The 14,595-nt window shown below is 43.9% G+C and overlaps 1 long non-coding RNA gene and 1 pseudogene across 3 annotated transcripts in view; both read right to left on the reverse strand.

The window, feature by feature from the left end:
* LOC140734698 (uncharacterized) overlaps positions 1–14,595 on the reverse strand; it is a 57,507-nt gene that overhangs the window by 39,458 nt on the left and 3,454 nt on the right. The window lies entirely within an intron of this gene.
* Positions 1,659–2,680, reverse strand: LOC140735024 (vasopressin V1b receptor-like; annotated as a pseudogene).

Raw genomic sequence — 14,595 nt, forward strand, 5'->3', positions numbered from 1 at the left:
CTTCCCTCATTTTGAAGGGACTGTTTTCTTGGTGAATCCCTGGTTCTCTACGTTCGTATTCTGGAATTTCAGACACCTCCAACATGCTGCCTCCACCAGACATATTTTCCCTCCTTCCCTCATTTTGAAGGGACTGTTTTCTTGGTGAATCCCTGGTTCTCCTTTAATTTGCTGCCTCTCACCTTAAAGCTGTGCCCTATGGTATTTCATTTTTCTACCTGGGGGTGAAAAGCCTCTATCTCCCCTCTCCAGGTCTCCCATGTTTGTGCACCTGAGGGGAAAAGTCTCCATGTTCCCACTATGCCTATCACTGTTTTATGTACCTCAGTAATATCACCCCTCATCCTTTGATGCCCCAGAGAAAACAGCCCAAGTCTGTTCAACCTCTCGTTGAAACTAATGCTGTCTAAACTACATCACTTCCGCAAAACTTGCACATCCTACCCGGAGTGTGGCGATAAGATCTCCATGCTGTGCACCAAATGTGGCCAAATCAAAGTTTAATACAGTTGCAAAGAAGAGATGTTCAATGATAATGCAAGTCCATCTGAACCTTTTAGATTTCTATGCTTCTTCCGATTTGCCAAGTGTCTGCCTTCCATTTTTTTGGTTGTCTTCTTCCTTCTGCTGGCTTAAATCACAACCTTGTCAGCTGGCTGTGAGGTGGACTCTTCTTGAACCAAACAGCTTGACTCGTGTTTCATGCAGCAAAGGATTTGTCCACAGAAATATAAGTATATCCAGGGGTTCGTGCAACTGTTTAAATTGCCCAAGAGAATGGTGAAAACAGAGCCTGTGCACACAAAGGAGAAGTGTGGTGATCATAGCTATGTGTCCGTTTCAATATCCATGTGCGAGTCAGAACCGTGGGTCTGAATTTGGTTTAGTGTGAAACTTGATGAAAGGCTGTGTGCAATTCTAATTAGGTGGCCAATCACAAATGAGAGGGAGGGAGGGAGGGAGAGGGAGAGGGAGAGAGGGAGAGAGGGAGAGAGGAGAGAGGGAGAGAGGGAGAGAGGGAGAGAGGGAGAGAGGGAGAGAGAGAGAGAGAGAGAGAGAGAGAGAGAGAGAGAGAGAGAGAGAGAGAGAGAGAGAGAGAGAGAGAGAGAGAGAGAGAGAGAGAGAGAGAGAGAGAGAGAGGAGAGAGAGAGAGAGAGAGAGAGAGAGAGAGAGAGAGAGAGAGAGAGAGAGAGAGTCTTTGACATGTGGTTTTGTTTTGCATAATCTTTGATATTTAAAAAAGTCCAATTGGCACACATTAGCGGAGTGTTGTGCATTCTTAAAGGAGCAAGAGCTGGTGGGATTATCTCCGATCTCCCGGTTTCCACAATAACACAACACAAACTTGTGCAGGAGGCATGTTTGCTCCCCGAACGCCGTTCAATGCAACCCAAGCTGACCATGGAACAATTTACAATGCCTAATTAACCTACCAACAGGTACATCTTTGGACTGTGGAAGAAAACCGGGAGCAAATCATGGGTTGCAGGGAGAACTCCTGACAGGCGGGGAGATCGGATTAGCTATGATAGTACTGAGTGAATAAGCAGAAGGGGTAGAATGCTCCTAATTATTGTGTTCTCAGGTTCTGTTCTTGTGCCATGTGGCAAGGTAATGGGTGAAGCAAGTGGAAAAGCAATCCATGTGGGATTTGATTTTTAAAGTGGGTGATTTGAGGGGGGGGGTGGTGGTAATGGTATGATGTCACCGGGATGCCTCACTGTCCACAGCTCCACTGCAAAGTAAGGTGTCCACAGCACATAGACAAGAATTGTGACCACTGCCATTTTCACTGTCTTGTTCATTGCCTTGGAGATGCAGTTAATGTTACTGGCTCTCGAATGGACTGTCTGCATCCTGGTCATCTTGGGTTTCTGGTGAGTCTTGGTATAAATGTTCATTCGGATGACCCGACAGATTTTGACCTGGCAAGTGGTCAGAATGACGGTGGGGATGAAGAAAATGACCGTGAAGATCCAGGTCACGTAGGCCCTTGGATCCCCATGGAGGGGATGAACTCTGCCCAGCACTGTGCCATCTCTGTCAGTAACTCTTTCTTGGAGAATATGAAGAGCTAAGGAACGCCCAGGATTAGAGACAAGACCTAACTGTGCATATGGCTATGTTCCAGCCTGCCTTTTTCTTGCAAAAAGTTACCTTGGGATAACAGACCGCTTGGAAACTGTCAAGGGTCATGGCCCCCCACCTTGTAGGTGAAGGCTAACATCCCCACCAGCTGTAGGTAAGCCACCATCTTACACAGTGCATCTGGCCCAATGAATACCTCTGTGATGTCCCAGAGGAGCTGGGGCAGGACCTGGAAGACCAGTCACCACCAGGTCGGTGATGCTGAGGTGCATCACGAAGATATACATAGAACATAGAATAGTACAACACATTACAGGCCCTTCAGCCCACAATGTTGTGCGACCCTCATGCGAGACCTCCTCTTCCTTCTGCTTCACGGATCACTGATGAGCACACTGTTACCCACTGTGGCCATCACGAAGATCGTTCCCAGCACAACAAACTCTCCTCTGGCCAACCTCTCATTTCTGTCGAAGACGTACCAGGGATTCCAAAGGATCACTGTCATCCAACACTCCATTCAGGAAGAAGTGCGGGTTCTTCATGGCTTGCTTGGAAGGACCTGTTACTCGCTGCTACCTACTTACCCCATCCTTTAAACTATCGGCTTATTCTGACTGTCAGGCTCTTGCTCGGATCTGTCTTTTAAAACAACGAGCAGCACAACGGTGGGCTTTGTCAGATCAGTAAGATTCCAATCCTCAACTGCTCTAATCGGTCAGCATTTGTCTGTTCACAGGAATGTTCTTATAGCCTCTGACTGGGTCACTTGGCATCATGTCATCGTCACTTATACCAATCAGAACGAAGGAGATAATTTAGACTCTTGAGTTATACACATTTCGGGAATAAGGGGGAGATAGTGTGGGGGAAGTGACAAATATTTTCACCATATAGTGTTATAAAGATTCCAGGGATGGTGAGTGATCTTTCTGGGACAAACTGAAACACTCAGCAACTGAGAGTTGCTTAAAAATATAATGTGATCATTATTTTCGTCTCTTAATGTAAGCAGAAATCCTGCATTTACTTGACATCTGCCATACATTTGCGGATTTATTTTTTCTTTAATGGAAGTTACCTGAGAGAAACAAAAGCAACAATTATACTCAACGAGTGTGGGAGACAGCAAAACCACTGCTTGTTTCTGTAACCTGAACTGGGGGAGGGAACCAGAGCCCCAGGTTGGTAAGGGAAGGATCCGACAGGAAGGTGAGTGTCAGGAAAAGAATTGAGAGGTAAAATTAAAATAACAGGTATAATGGGTCAGATAGTTTGAAGTGTATATTTTAATGCTAGGAGTATTATGGGTAAGGGGGATGAGCTTGAAGCATGGATCAGTACATGAAACTACCATGTTGTAGCCATTACTGAAACTTGGTTCAGAGAAGAGCGGGAGTGGGTGAGTAATGTACCAGGTTTTCAAAGTTTTAGAAAAAATGGAGAAGGATGTAAAAAAGGTGGCGGTGTGGGGGGGGGGGGGGGGTGGAGTCGCACTACTAGTCAGGGACAATATCACAGCTGTGCTCATAATGAAAGGGTCTGACACGGAGTCCATTTGGGGAGAACTCAGGAATGGGAAAGGTGCAATCATACTGATGGGATTGTATTACAGACCACCTAAAAGCCATGGGGACTTTGAGGGTTGTTGTCATAGTGGATTTCAATTTCCCTAATATAAACTGACCCCTTCTGGGGTTTAGATGGGGCTGAATTTAAGTGTATCCAGGAAGGCTTCTTAAATCAATATGTGTACGGTCCAATCAGAAGTGGGGCTGTACTGGTGTTGGGTAATAAGCCTTTCCAGCTGACTGACTTTTCAGTGGATGAACAGTTAGGGTACAGTAACAACAACTCCTTAACTTTCAGGATAGCTATAGATAAGGATGGGTATGGTCCTGTTGGAGTTTTTATATTGGAGTAGGGCAAATTACAAGGGCATTAGGCAAGAACTAAGAAGCGTTAACACTTTTTCTCTGGTAAGTCCACATCAGACACAAGGAGGGTGTTTAAAGATCAATTGCATAAGAGTTAAGAAAAAGTATCTTCTGTTAGAAGGAAGGATGGGGATGGAAATGTAGGAGAACCTTGGATGTCCAGAGAGGTGATGAATTTAGTCAAGATGAAAAATGAAAAGTATGCTTTGGAAGTATCAAATGAAGCACATGAGTATAAGGAAGCCAGAAAAGAACTAAAGGGAGTTGGAAAAGCCAGCCAGGCTATAAAAAGTCCTTCGCAAGTAGGATTAAGGTGAATCCCAAAGCATTCTATACATGCATCAAGAGCAAAAGGATAACTAGGGAGAAGATGAGACCACTTGAGGATAAAGAGAGGAACATTTGCTTGGATGCAAAATATGTCAGTGAGGTATTTGAATTCTTGGTTTCAGTATTTACCAAGGAAAAGAATGGAGGAAGTGGAGATCAGTGCTGAGTGTATATATATATCAAGGTGCTCAGATATTGCAGAAGAAGTATTGGGCCTCCTAATGAGTATTAAATGAGTAAATTCCCATGAGGCGGCGTGGCACAGCAGCAATGGCCTTTCAGACCTGGTGTTACTTTAATTTAATATTCTAATTTAAGTTTGATACACAATTTTTGATTAGGGCACATGGATAACAGAGCGACTATCTACCATCGCCAGATACTACTACAATAAAGAGATCGTCCAAAAACAAACCTTCATGAAGATCTACTGGTTAAATTACGTGACCTCGGCTTGCTGAGGGAAATGGGCCTACAATCCTCGGAGTCGCCTGATGCTGGTGGCCGGAGATGGAGACGTCGTAAGCGATGTGCGCGGAAGTGAGGCAAGCAGGCAGGGGTCTGTGTCAGGCAAAAAGCAAACCCTAGCCGGCCGGCTCTCCTGTCCATTCTGCTCTCCAATGTCCGCTCCCTGGACAATAAATTGGACTACATCCGACTCCAACGTAATACTCGGCAGGAGTACAGAGTCTGCTATGCGTATGTTTTTATAGAAACATGGGCTCACTGATGGAATTTCGGACGCTGCCATTCAGCTGGACGGGCTCGCCTTGTTTTGTGTGGACAGGGACGCAGCTCTCTCCGGTAAGACTCGCGGTGGTGGCTTGTGTGTTTACATCAATACAGAATGGTGTAAGAACTCTGTGCTGGTTTCCAGATACTGCTCATCGCTAGTGGAGTTCATGGCTGTTAGATGCAGACCATTTTATTTGCCACAGGAGTTCATCTCTGTCCTTATATTCGGTGTGTACGTTCCCCCCAGCGCTAATGCCAAGCAAGCACTCTGTGAGCTATACGGGGTTATTAGCGAACTGCAGAACGCACACCCTGATGGACTGTTTATTGTCGTCGGTGATTTTAACCACACAAACCTTAAGTCAGTGCTCTCCAAATTGCATCAGTATGTGGACTTTGCAATGAGGGGGGAGAACGTGTTGGACCTGGTTTACACAATCATCCCCGACGCGTACTGGGCAGAGCCCTACCCCCACCTCAGATACTCAGACCACATCTCTGTTATGCTAATCCCAGCATACAGACCGCTCGTCAGGGGCTCCAGACCAGTTCAGAAGCAGGTGAAAACCTGGCCAGCAGGAGCTATCTCTGCTCTTCAAGACTGCTTTGAGCACACTGACTGGCACATGTTCAGGGAGGCTGCAACTGATGGCGACTCTACCAATTTAGAGGAGTACACAGCATCAGTGACCAGCTACATCAGCAAGTGCATTGATGATGTTACTCTGTCCAAGACCATCACTATAAGTGCTAACCAGAAGCCATGGATGACCGCGGAGGTGAGTGCACTGCTGAAGACCCGCGACTCCGCCTTCAGAGCAGGCGACAGGGCAGCCCCAACAACAGCGAGGGCCAAACTGTCCCGGGCCATCAGAGGGGCAAAGCGTGCACTCGCCCAGCAAATCCACAGCCACTTCCAGGACAACGCCAACACGCAGTGCATGTGGAAGGGCATCCAGGACATCACCAATTACAGGACAACATCACCTGACTTTGCGGGTGATGCCTCCCTCCCAGATGCGCTGAATAACTTCTACGCCCGGTTTGAGGCGGAAAATGACGTGGCAGCGAGGAACAAATGACCAGGTGCTGTGTTTCACCGTGGCCGATGTGAGAAGAACCCTGTGCAGGGTCAACCGACGGAAGGCTGCTGGACCAGACAACATCCCTGGTAGAGTGCTCAGAGGATGTGCAGACCAGCTAGCAGATGTTCTCACCAACATCTTCAACATCTCCCTGAGCAACGCTACTGTTCCAACGTGCTTCAAGGCCGCCACCATTGTCCCCATGCCGAAGAAGTCTTCAGTGTCCTGCCTAAATGACTACTGACATTGCACTCACATCCATCATCATGAAGTGTTTCGAGAGGCTCGTCATGAGGCATATCAAGACCCTGTTGCCCCCCCCCTCACTGGACCCCCTGCAGTTTGAGTACGGTCTCGACCGCTCAACAGATGACGCCATTGCCACCACCTTCCACCTGGCCCTAACCCACCTGGACAAAAAAGACACATATGTTCGAATGCTGTTCATAGACTTCAGTTCAGCATTCAACACAATCACCCCTCAGAAACTGATTGGAAAGCTGAGCCTACTGGGCCTGAACACCTCCCTCTGCAACTGGATCCTAGACTTCCTGACTAGGAGACCTCAGTCAGTCCGGATCGGGAGCAGCATCTCCAACATCATCACACTGATCATGGGGGCCCCCAGGGCTGTGTTCAGTCCACTGCTATTCACTCTGCTGACCCATGACTGTGCTGCAACACACAGCTCGAACCACATCATTAAGTTCACTGATGACACGACTGTAGTGGGTCTCATTAAAAATAATGACAAGTCAGCTTACAGAGAGGAGGTGCAGTGGCTAACAGACTGGTGCAGAGCTAACAACCCGTCTCTGAATGTGAACAAAACAAAAGAGATGGTTCTTGACTTCAGGAGGGCACAGAGCGACCACTCCCCTGTGAACATCGACGGCTCCTCAGCAGAGATCATTAAGAGTACCAAATTTCTTGGTGTTCACCTGGCGGAGAATCTCACCTGGTCCCTCAACACCAGCTCCATAGCAAAGAAAGCCCAGCAACGTCTCTATTTTCTGCGAAGGCTGAGTAAAGTCCATCTCCCACTCCCCATCCGCATCACATTCTACAGGGGTTGTACTGAGAGCATCCTGAGCAGCTGCATCACTGCCTGGTTCGGAAATTGCACCATCTCAGATCACAAGACCCTGCTGAGAAGATCATCGAGGTCTCTCTTCCCGCCATTACGGACATTTACACTACACGCTGTATCCGCAAAGCAAACAGCATTATGAAGGACCCCACGCACCCCTCATACAAACTCTTCTCCCTCCAGCCGTCTGGGAAATGGCACATAAGCATTTGGGCTCTCACGACCAGAATATGTAACAGTTTCTTTCCCCAAGCTATCAGACTCCTCAATACCCAGAGCCTGGACTGACACCAACTTACTGCCCTCTACTGCACCTATTGTCATGTTTGATATTTATTGTAATGCCTGCACTGTTTTGAGCACTTTATGCAGTCCTGGGTAGGTCTGTAATCTAGTGTAGTTTTATTCTGTGTTGTTTCTTACGTAGTTCAGTCTAGATTTTGTACCGCGTCATTTAATACCATGGTCTTGAAAAAACGTCTCATTTTTACTATGTACTGTACTAGCAGTTATAGTCGAATTGACAATAAAAGCGACTTGTCTAAAGTGGATAACTCCCCAGGGCATGATGGGATTTACCCCAAGTTATTGAGAGAAGCAAGAACTGAGATTGCTGAACCCTTGACCAGTTTCTTTGTGTCTTCTTTAGCCACAGGTTATGTCCCAGAGGACTGGCAAGTGGCTAACGTTATATCTCTATTTAAGAAGGGAACAAGGGAAAATCCTGGCAACTATAGACCAGTGAGTCTCCCATCAGTTGTAGGGAAATTGCTGGAGAAAATTCATAGGAATAGGATTGTAGGCCTCCGTTAGTCTCAACAGACCATGGATTTCCGCCTTGGAAAGTTTCCAGGGCGCAAGCCTGAGCAAGGTTTTTTTTTAATGGAAGACCGGCAGTTGCCCAAGCTGCAAGTCTCCCCTCTCCACGCCACTGATGTTGTCCAAGGGAAAGGCATTAGGACCCATACAGCTTGGCACCAGTGTCATCGCAGAGCAATGTGTGGTTAAGTACCTTGCTCAAGGACACACACGCAGCCTTCAGCCCATCTAGTCTGTGTCAAACGGCTGTTCTCCCTGGTTCCATCAACCTGCCCCTGAATTCTTGCCCTCCACTCTCCTCCCATCCATGTACTTAGCTGAACTACTCTTAAATGTTGTAATTGAACCCACATTCACCACTTCCAATGGCAGCTCATCCCGCACTGTCACTAGAAGTTCCCCCTGAGTTGCCTTAAATATTTCACTTTTCACCCTTAACATATGACCTCCAGTTTTAGTCTTACCCGACTATAGAGGAAAAAAGCTTGTTTGCATTTACTTATTGTACCCCTCATAATTTTGCACTATTTTCAGATAAATGTTTGCACACTAAGAATAGCAGTCAAGTCCTTTCTCATTGTAACACATAACATGGCCTTCCTTGTGGATATGAAATTTTGTTGCCATAAACACCCTCAGGAAATTCATGCCCCTTCTGACATCAAGTAGTCAGCAAAATTATTTTCAATGTTCAAATCACTCATAAAAAGAAACAATCTACATTCGCTACATGCTTACACATTATTTCTCATTCCAGTCACTACATAAGGCAAGTACACAAATCTCATTGCTATCTTAACTAGTTATTAATTTAATACGAAAAAGGTCTATTTAGTACCATTCTGCTATTTTTTTCTCCTGTTCTTAATCACTGTTTCCTGCTCTCCTCCCACCTATCATTTGGCCACCTCTAAACTGCTATATGTATTCCCAGTATGAATCATCATGCAGACGTGGCTCCATTACAGGTATGTCATCCTAATTTTTCACTTTCAACTTGTTCCTTCTCTGAATATTTACCTACATAAAGTATGTTCATTTGGATGCAGCCTCCTAAGCACTTCTGCTCTCTGGTTTAATTACCTTCTATCTTTCATGATTTGCATATCTGTCATTCCAAAGGCATAATTTGAGAGTTAAATTCTTTTCTCCTGTCTGCTATGAACAATTGTTATTGCAATTTTTTTTCCCCAAAGCATCTAGGTTCCCACATCTCCAACTTAGGCAATTGGAATGCTAACACCTGCTTATTGTGAAGCAAGAACCAGGACTTGAACAAGAGCCAAACACCTGTGCTAACTAGCTGGCTGGAGGGTACAAGAACATTGTCAATCTCTCACTGTTGCAGTCGGAGATTCCCACCTGCTTCAAAAGGGTACCAATCATATCAGTGTCCAAGAAGAGCAGGATGAGCTGCTTCAAAGACTATCTCCTGGTAGCTTTTGCTTCTACCATGATAAATGCATTGAGAGGTTGATCACGGCTAGAATTAACTCCTGCCCGAGCAATTACCTGGACTCGCTGCATTTGTCTACCACCACAAGTCTACAATGGATGTGATCCCTAACTCTTCACTTAGCTTGGACCACTTGAACAACAGCAATACCTATATCAGGCAGATGTTTATTGATTACAGCTCAGTGTTCAACACCATAATCCCCTCAGTCCTAATCAACAAGCTTCAATACATGGGCCTTTGTACCTCCCTCTGGAACTGGATTGTTGACTTCCTCATTTGGGGACAGTCATTGCAGATTGATGGCAATGAACACAACAACACCTCTGTTCCTCTGCATTCATGCACAGCTCAAGTGGCATCTATAAATTTGCTGATGATACAAATGTTGTTGTCAGAGTGTCAGATGGTGATGGTAGGAGTGAGATAGAAAGGTTGATTAGTGGAAGGAGTGAGCTGCTTCAAGTTTCTGGATGTCAACATCTCAAGATCTATCCTGGGCCCAACATATTGATGAAATTGTGAAGAAGGCACACTAGTGGCTATACTTAGGAGATTTGGTATGTCGCCAAAGGCTCCAGCAAATGTAGAGAGCATTCTGATTGGTTGCATCACTACCTGGTATCAAGGCTCCGATGCATTGTATCGTAAGAGGCTACAGAGGGTTTCGACTCTGCCAGCTTTATCATCAGCACTAACCTCCCTCTGGTTGAGGGTGTCTTCAAAGGTCAGTGCTTCAAGAAGTCAGCATTCATCATTAAGGACCTTCATCCTCCATGACACGTCTTCTTCTCATTACTACCATCAGGTAGGCAGAACAAGAGCCTGAAGCAGCACACTCAACATTTTAGGAACAGCATCTTCCCCTCCACCATTGGATTTCTGAACCCATGACACATTCTCACTATCCTGCTCTCTTGCACTATTTGTTTATTTTTTATTGTAACTTAAAGTAATTATGTATGTATTGAAGTGTACTACTGCTGCAAAATAGGGTGGCACGTGGGGACCAAAGGCGGATGGGCTGCCTGTTGCTGAAGCACAACAAGCCCGCCAAAGGTGCAATGTACAATCTGTTTATTTGATCCTATCAGATTCTCCTTCCTCCAGCCCGTTATCTCTTTCACCTATCAGCTTCCCAACTCTTTACTTCACACACTCCCCCTCTCCCTATTAACTACCACCTTGTACTTCCTCTGCTCCCCCACCTTACTCTGACTTCTCCCCTTTTCCAGTCCTGAAGGAGGTTCTTGCCCCAAAACATCGACTGTTCACTTTTTTTTTTCATAAATGATGCCTGGCCTCCTGAGTTCTTCCACACATTTTGTGTGAGTTGCTTTGGATCTCCAGCATCTGCAGATTTTTTTCATTTGCTGTTAATTTTGATGTTTTTAGCTAAAAAGATTTAATTATCTAATAGTTTGCCTTGTAAATTAAGTAAAAATGGCACTGAAAGCTCTTTGTAAGTGAAAACTGAATTAAGAGTAAACTCGAGATAATTCAATTTATTAGGAGTAGACTGGCTCAAAGCCAAGATTCAGATTATTGGCTGTAGAAATCTGTATGCATTTCAGTAAAGATTGTGGAAATTGTTCTCTTGTTGGAAAATTGCATGTATAACCATATAACCATATAACAATCACAGCATGGAAACAGGCCATTCCGGCCCTCCTAGTCCGTGCCGAACTCTTAATCTCACCTAGTCCCACCTACCCGCAGTCAGCCCATAACCCTCCACTCCTTTCCTGTCCATATACCTATCCAATTTTACCTTAAATGACTCAACTGAACTGGCCTCTACTACTTCTGCAGGAAGCTCATTCCACACAGCTATCACTCTCTGAGTAAAGAAATACCCCCTCGTGTTTCCCTTAAACTTTTGCCCCCTAACTCTCAAATCATGTCCTCTCGTTTGAATCTCCCCTACTCTCAATGGAAACAGCCTATTCACGTCAACTCTATCTATCCCTCTCAACATTTTAAATACCTCGATCAAATCCCCCCTCAACCTTCTACGCTCCAATGAATAGAGACCTAACTTGTTCAACCTTTCTCTGTAACTTAAGTGCTGAAACCCAGGTAACATCCTAGTAAATCGTCTCTGCACTCTCTCTAATTTATTGATATCTTTCCTATAATTCGGTGACCAGAACTGTACACAATATTCCAAATTTGGCCTTACCAATGCCTTGTACAATTTTAACATTACATCCCAACTTCTGTACTCAATGCTCTGATTTATAAAGGCCAGTGTTCCAAAAGCCTTCTTCACCACCCTATCTACATGAGACTCCACCTTCAGGGAACTATGCACTGTTATTCCTAGATCTCTCTGTTCCACTGCATTCCTCAATGCTCTACCATTTACCCTGTATGTTCTATTTGGATTATTCCTGCCAAAATGTAGAACCTCACACTTCTCAGCATTAAACTCCATCTGCCAACGTTCAGCCCATTCTTCTAACCGGCATAAATCTCCCTGCAAGCTTTGAAAACCCACCTCATTATCCACAACACCTCCTACCTTAGTATCATCAGCATACTTACTAATCCAATTTACCACCCCATCATCCAGATCATTTATGTATATTACAAACAACATTGGGCCCAAAACAGATCCCTGAGGCACCCCGCTAGTCACCAGCCTCCATCCCGATAAACAATTATCCACCACTACTCTCTGGCATCTCCCATCTAGCCACTGTTGAATCCATTTTATTACTCCAGCATTAATACCTAACGACTGAACCTTCTTAACTAACCTTCCATGTGGAACTTTGTCAAAGGCCTTGCTGAAGTCCATATAGACTACATCCACTGCCTTACCCTCGTCAACATTCCTCATAACTACTTCAAAAAATTCAATAAGGTTTGTCAAACATGACCTTCCACGCACAAATCCATGCTGGCTACTCCTAATCAGATCCTGTCTATCCAGATAATTATAAATACTATCTCTAAGAATACTTTCCATTAATTTACCCACCACTGATGTCAAACTGACAGGTCTATAATTGCCAGGCTTACTTCTAGAACCCTTTTTAAACAATGGAACCACATGAGCAATACGCCAATCCTCCGGCACAATCCCCGTTTCTAATGTCATCTGAAAGATCTCCGTCAGAGCTCCTGCTATCTCTACACAAACTTCCCTCAAGGTCCTGGGGAATATCCAGTCAGGACCCGGAGATTTATCCACTTTTAAATTTCTTAAAAGCGCCAGTACTTCCACCTCTTTAATTGTCATAGGTTCCATAACTTCTTTACTTGTTTCCCACACCTTACACCATTCAATATCCTTCTCCTTAGTGAATACCGAAGAGAAGAAATCGTTCAAAATCTCTCCCATCTCCCTCGGCTCCACACATAGCTGACCACCCTGATTCTCTAAGGGACCAATTTTATCCCTCACTATCCTCTTGCTTTTAATATAACTGTAGAAGCCTTTCGGATTTACTTCCACCTTATTTGCCAAACCAAACTCGTAACTTCTTTTAGCTTTTCTAATCTCTTTCTTAAGTTTCCTTAAGTTTCCTTTTACATTATATTATATTATATAATATAGTAACATTATATTTCTAGGTGTACTCTAGATTAATGCGGGTCTTAAAAACAGAAGGATAAGAACAAAGTTATAAACAGAACAATACTTGTTCCCAAATTAACCTTTACTATAATATAGTTGGTCTTTGCAAGAAAATGAAAAAAAATTATTTGGGCCCAGAGTGTTTTTATTTTTCATCCCCTTCTACATTCCTGTCCATTCATTCTGAGAGTTTTTTCCATTGATATTTATTTTGGCTAGGGCTTCATATTCTGCTAGTCACCACCTCTTGTTCCAGTGAAATGTCCCCACCCTTGACATGTTAATTTTATTTTTCCATCACAGCGTAGTTTACCCACTTATTAACATTGCTCTTTTGGTGTTTGATTCCCTTGGTTTAGGAAATGTAACATTCTCCAAGAATTTGAACCTTTTCCTCTTGCTGTAATCTGATTTTTAGGATTTTCCTCCATGATTTAGCATAATGTGATAGCAGTCATTTACATCTATGAAAGCTTGCTGTTCAATTTCAGTAAAATTTAGCTGCTTAAGGTTTCTCCTCAAGATATTGAACTATCTCAAAGTGAGCTACCATGTTTGGTTGTTCTGATTTTATTTTCTCTTTGCAGTAGGCACTTGAGCAGACACCTTCATTGTGGAGCTAAGGATATTAGCTACTGTATAGCTACTGTTATATAGTTATACTGTTATATACTGATATATAGCTACTGTTGGAACCTGATACTTTAGTGATCCAAAGACTCTTTGGAAGTCAAGAATGAGGCAAAAAAAAACTTGTTGCTTACAATCATTTTATTAAGTGTTACAAGCGCAAGGAGAGGGAAGAACTATACTTGCTTTATATTTTTGCTTTTTGAAACTCCCAATTGTATCTATAGATGAACTTGTTTTCTCTCCATCTATAAGCTCATTTGTCCACCAAGCTAGCACCATTCTTGCAGTCCAATAGATCCCCTGCACCATTATACCCCAATCTTTCTCTGGATCACTCTCAATGTGCAGCAATCCAGGGCTGTGTATTGTTGGACTGGCTTTAGACTTGTTATTTTTCTTTGTGATTTTTCTAATTTTATATAATCACCTGTATACATACAAGTTTTCCAATAGCTGCAGTTGACTTTGTTTTTCTGGAAACTTCTTGATTTCAGTGGAGAGTCATTTTACTTGAATCTGGCAATCTTATTATTATCGACTGAATTTCTAATTAAATTTCTGTTATCAATCATCTGGTGTGAGAAGACCATATACTACTATTAGACTTTCTCTTTGCCTCTTTCCATAGTTCTTCCCTCTCCTTGCGCTTGTAACACTTAATAAAATGATTGTAAGCAACAAGTTTTTTTTTTGCCTCATTCTTGACTTCCAAAGAGTCTTTGGATCACTAAAGTATCAGGTTCCAACAGTAGCTATTGGGTTAATAGGAGTTCATGTAGTCTGCTCAATTTATTCTTATGGTTGTTATAGCTGGGAGTGGTAATGTGGATAAACTT

The sequence above is a fragment of the Hemitrygon akajei genome, chromosome 10, assembly GCF_048418815.1.
Source record: "Hemitrygon akajei chromosome 10, sHemAka1.3, whole genome shotgun sequence".
NCBI classification, from domain to species: domain Eukaryota; kingdom Metazoa; phylum Chordata; class Chondrichthyes; order Myliobatiformes; family Dasyatidae; genus Hemitrygon; species Hemitrygon akajei.